Source organism: Elephantulus edwardii, unplaced genomic scaffold (genome assembly GCF_000299155.1).
Source record: "Elephantulus edwardii isolate Elephantulus edwardi_28Jun2011 unplaced genomic scaffold, EleEdw1.0 scaffold00074, whole genome shotgun sequence".
Lineage (NCBI taxonomy): Eukaryota > Metazoa > Chordata > Mammalia > Macroscelidea > Macroscelididae > Elephantulus > Elephantulus edwardii.
Genome location: NW_006399824.1, coordinates 12,699,868 through 12,705,867, shown reverse-complemented (window position 1 = coordinate 12,705,867; position 6,000 = coordinate 12,699,868).

The window sequence follows — 6,000 nt, the reverse complement described above, 5'->3', positions numbered from 1 at the left end:
GCCTGTCGGGGCCTGGGTTTCAGCTGTCCACACCACAGCAGTGGGCAACGAGCTTAAAGCCCCTGATGGCTCTGGGCGCTGACTCTCACCAGTGGCTATGGATGAAGTCACAGGCGATTTTCAGCCAGCGCCGGGATGCCCTTCTTTAAGGATTGGTCCCTCCTGGCAGCATGTCCAAAGTATGTGAGTTGGAGCTTCAAAATCCTTGCATCCAACAGACTCTGGTGGGAACTCTAACCTAGTGGTAATGAATTAGATGAACCAAAAGCACACAGATCAAATCCACCAGCTGTTCCAAAAGAGAAAGGTAGCCAATCACCTCCTGTGCAATTCGCAGCCCCTGAAAACCCAACCAAGGGTCAACTTTGAGTTGTCCCCAACTTCATAGTATACAATAACATATGACTGTGAAAACTGAACAACAAAAAGAAGACTGAATTGGTATACTATATTCACAATGTTTATTCACAACGGACTGCCAAAGAAATAGATGAACCTGTCTTGAGAGAAGTGTAGTCAGAATACTTCTAGTGAAGATTGTGACACTTTGTCTCATGTATTTTAGGCATATTGTCAGGAAGGATCAGTCCCTGGAAGTGGAGGGTCAGTGAACAAAAGGAAACTCTTAAATGAGACAGATTGGCATAGCAGCTGCAACAATGGATTTAAGCACAGAAGCAATTGTGAGGATGGTGTAGGCCTGGGCAATATTTCATTTAGTCATAGCAACTCAGTGACACCTAACAACAGCAAAATGCCATTCCAACAACATTGCTTTTCCCTGCTCCAGCCTCCTAGCTATGACACACTCTGTGGAACTGCCCTGTGTTGACTGTACTTTCTTATTTACTCTGATGAACTTCCCTAGTAGACTGGCAAATTTGGCTGCACTTAAAATAAAACCCAAAGTAAAGTGGCTTAAATAACCAGAGATTTCTTTCTTTTTGTGGAATAAATGTAAAATCAAGAGATCCGGCGAGCTCTGGGGGTCTAGTGGCAAGAAGCTGCACTGCAATCCCAGAGGTGTGCAGTTTGAATCCACCAGAGACTCTGCTGGAGAAGGAGGGACAATCTCCTCCTGTACCAGTCAGATCCCATTTGACGGTACACACACACACACACACACACACACACACACACACTCTTAAATAAACAAGTAATTTTTTTTAAAAAAAAAAAAAAGGCAAGAGATCCAATACTGGTAGGTTGGTTCACAAAGTCACTGAAGAATTCAGCTTCTTCTATATTTCTGTCCTACAAGGGCTTTCATGGTTCAAAATGACTGCTAGAGCTCCACCAATCACATTCACATTTTAGGTAGCATGAAAGATTGGAGACACAAGAGAATTTCTCCATGGAAAAAGACCTCATGCAAAATACTTCTGAAAAACAAGAATGAAGTGGGAGGCATAACACTCTCTGATCTCAAAACCTACTACACATAGCTATAATAACCAAAACAGTATGGTACTGGTATAATGACAGGCATCAGTGGAACAGAATTAAGATCACAAAAATTAATCCATGAAGGTAAGGAATAGCAGAAGAATGTCTATTTGTGCTTTATTGACTATGCAAAGGTGTTTGACTGTGTGGATCATGACAAGTTGTGGTTGACATTGAGAAGAACGGGAATCCTAAATTACTTGATTGTGCTCAGGTGGAACCTATTCCTGGATCTGGAGGCTGTTGTGCAGACAGAGCAGGGGAGCACTACATAGTTTGGAATTGGGAAGGGAGTGCATCAAGGTTGTATTCTCTCTCCATACCTATTCAATTTGTATTCTAAACAAATTATCTGAGAATCTGAACTCTATGAGGAGGAGGATGGCATCAGAATTGGAGGGAGACTCATTAATAACCTGCAAAATGCAGATGACAAAACCTAGCTTGCTGAAAGTGAGAAGGACTTGAAGCACTTGTTGCAAAGACCAAGGAATAAAGACTTAGGTATGGATTGCATCTCAATGTTAGGAAAACAAAGATTCTTACTACAAGAGCAATAGGTAGCATCATGATGAATGGAGAGGAGATAAAAGCTTCATCTTGCTTAGATCCACAATTAACACCCTTGGTACAAGCAGTCAGGAAGTAAGGAGACACATTGTACTGGGAAAATCTGCAATTAGAGACCTTTCTAAAGTTCAGCTTGAGGACTAAGTACAACTAATTCAGTCCATAGTCTTTCTGATCACTAGCCATGCATCTAAAACATGGACAATGAATAAGGATGACAGAAAAATAATTGACACCTTTGAGCTGTGGTGTTGGAGAAGAGCACTGAACATCACATGGACGGACAAGAGAACGAACAGATATGTCTTGGAGAGGGTGCAGACAGAGTGCTCTTTGGAGGCAAGAATGATGAGGCTTTGACTCACATATTTTGGACATGTTGCCAGGAGAGACTATAACTTGAAAGGAACATGATGTTGGGAAGGGTGGGAGGTAGGCGAAGGAGAGGAAGACACTCAACCAGGTGGGTTGATATAGTGACTAATGCAGTGGGATTTGCGTATCAGGAAGTGTAAGGATGACGCAGGATAGAAGAGGGGTCAGATCTTTTGTTAATAGGGTCACTATGAGTTGTGTTCAACTCGATGGCACCTAACAACAACAACAATCTATGGTCAACTGATATTCAATGAGGAAACAAAATCTATCAAATGGGGAAATAATAGTTTCTTCAACAAATGGTGCTGGCAAAATTATGCTGCTACTACCTGCAGAAAACTGAACTAGGATGCACATCTCTCACCATAAACAAAAATCAACTCAAGGTGGATCAGAACCTAGGGGTAAAGCCCAAAATCATAAAGATCATAAGAGACAAAGTAGGACCAACCTTAGATGGCCTAGCCCATGGTGCAAAAAAGCTGACAAAGACAAAAATACACAACCAGGAGAGGATAAAATTGATGAATAGGACCTTCTAAAGATTAAGTCCCTTTCTGCATAAGAAACATTTTCCAACAGAGTGAAAATAAAACCTACTGACTGGGAAAAACCATTTGACAATACTATCTCAGACAAGGGTCTAATAACAACAGTTTACAGAATCCTACAGGGCCTCCACAGGACAAAGGCTGAAAACACAATTAAAAAATGGGCAAAAGACATGGAAAGACCTTTCACAGGAGACATTCTGATGGTCAACACACACGTGAAAAAATGCTCAAAATCACTGGTAATAAGAGAGATGCAAATTATTCACAATGAGATACCATCTCCCCGCAGTAGCAGTGGCAAGGTTTAACAGTACAGCAAGCAATAAATGTTGATGAGGATGCAGATAGGAATTTTCATACACTGTTGGTGGGACTGTAAATTGGCACAGCCACTCTGGAAGGCAGTTTGTTGTTTCCTCTAAAAACTTGAACATAGAAATCCCATATGACCCAGTTATTGCACTTCTTGGAGTATATTCCCCAAAAAGTATGGCTGCAACAGAGAGATTTGTATACCAGTGTTCATAGTAGTGTTATTCACCATCAAACAGTTCATTGAAACAGTCCAAATGTCCATCCTCAATCTAATGGATTGAGAAATTGTGGTACGTTCACACAATGGAATACTATGCAGCACTCAGGAGGAATGATTTTGAAAATTACTACATAACTTGGGAGGGACTAAAGAGCATTATGCTGAGTGAATTAACTCAGCCTCATAACGGCAAATACTGTATGAGACCATTGTTGTAGAAATAGATAGCTAGTAAAACGTGTATGAGGATACAAAGTGGGGAGGTAGGAGCAGAGGGATAAAGATGGACAGAAAGAAATCATAAGGCTGCACAATCTGATAGATGGAGGGAGAGGTGAATAAAGGAAATGGGGAAGATCTGGTGGGGATCTGGAAAGTGAACCCACTGATAATTTTTTTAAGTTTTGTTTACCATCTTCAAATAAAGTAATAACAAATAAACCTTTTCAATTGGACATTCCATAAGTAATTGTTGCTAATCCAGAAATGGAACCTTTCTGGAGGTTCACATCCACTAGTGGCTCTTAGGGGAAAAGGTGGGTAATCTCCTCCTGTACTGTTTACAGCCTCAGAAACTCAATAGAGTGCTGGCTAAGAGTCTGTTCCAATCTCACTATGAGTTTTTGAGTTTTACATGTTACAAGCGTGTCTGCTAAGCTTGAGTGAAGTCTAGACCCCAGCACATTATTAGTCTTGGAAAAGTTAGAATATTTACATGACTTTAGAATATTTATATGACTTTGCATTGACCTGACTGAATTCATGTACTGGGGAGAATACCGATCTCACAAAAAATACAAACAAAATCTAGGTTTGTATCCTACATGTAAAAGTCCCTAGATGGTGCAAATAATTAAGCTTTTCACTATTAACAAAAGATTGAGAGTTCAAATCCACCTGAAAAGGACCTCAGAAGAAAGACTCAGTGATGTTGCTTCCCAAAGGCGGAAACTCCTCAGAGCACAATTCTGCAACACTGGGGTCAGCATGAGTAAGACTCAACAGCAACTGGTTTGGGTTTGGGGTGATTTTTTTTGTTTAATCCCAGCCTTGGTATGTGGCCAGGAGGAACTAGCTCTTGGAGAAGAACATCATGCTTGGAAGGGTGAAGGGACAGCTCAGAAGAGGAAAACCCCAAATCAAAGAGATTGATACTGTAACTGGGGCACTGGGGGTTGGTGTGTCGGAGTCAGTGAGACTGGCTCAGGACAGGGCAGGGTTCAGAGCTGTTGTATATACTGTCACTATGGGTCACAGGCAACTTAATGGCACATAACAGCATCATAAGCAAATTCCTTTTTCAGCCTCAGTTTCTTCTCTCTAAAGCCACTATCACTAGCTTGTTTGACAGGTAAGTGACCACATACTTGCTAGGAAGCAGCTAGCAGTATGTACAGCCCATAGAAGATATCCAGGATATTTAGTAACTATCTATTGAATGTGAATTTATATAAATAAAATGGTCAGTACTATACTAATTAAAGATAATACTCATTCTTCCTTTTTACAAGCACTTTACAAAGTCTCATTCAGAATTTCTCATTTTAGAAAAATAAACATTTTCAAACTCTGTAGCACTTAATATGGTAAGTTAATCAGTTATTTTTCATTAAAAATATAAAAGCTTGTATTGGAAATTATAACCATAAAGTCCATTTGGTTTTATGACTTAATTATGTGTAGTAAAACTTTACAGCCACATTTAACATATATTAACCTAATTCTTTTTAAACAAAAGTAATATTTGCATGGAAGTGAACCCTAAGTTGAAAAAACAAAAAGGAACTCCCTTAAAATATTTCCTAAGTATTTATTTTTCATGAAAGGTCAACTCGGCTAATGCATGGGTTTACTTAATGTCTTACTTGTGTTATCTCAATATTTTTAGTAAAACAAATTTGTTACTATGGTGTTCAGTTTTAGTATTAACGCAAAAGAAGACAGTATTAGGAAAGAAAAACTGAGTTTTGCAGTAACAAATTTTAGTCAATTGAGTTTATATATTGATTAAAATAATTTTTATAACTCAAGAAATAGCTGAAAAAGATGAGTGTTGTATGTTAATCTCTTTCTATATCCTGGAGGATTTGTTACTTTCTTTTATAATAAAACAACAACAACAAAAGCTAATCTACCCAAGTGCCAAAAAGACATTACTTTTAATCTTAATATACTCTGGAGTGAAATCATACCAGAATTTCTATCTTATTTAATATACTCCTGTATCAAATAAAACATTTTTTAAAATTCTCAGCAAAATCCATCAGACACCATTAGGCCCTTAAAATATGTTTCATGTAGAATATTTACAACTCATAGCTTCAGAAGGTGCCAGCATGCATATGCATGAGCAATAATACAGACTTCTTGGGTGATTATCTGAAATTCAATTTGATTCTACAACTATTTATTGACTTGTAGGTAATCAGAAACAGTAACAAGTTTATATAAAGAATGAGATCCACATTTCACAAGATACCGTATCTACATCACAAATTGCCATTTGTGGAGATCCGG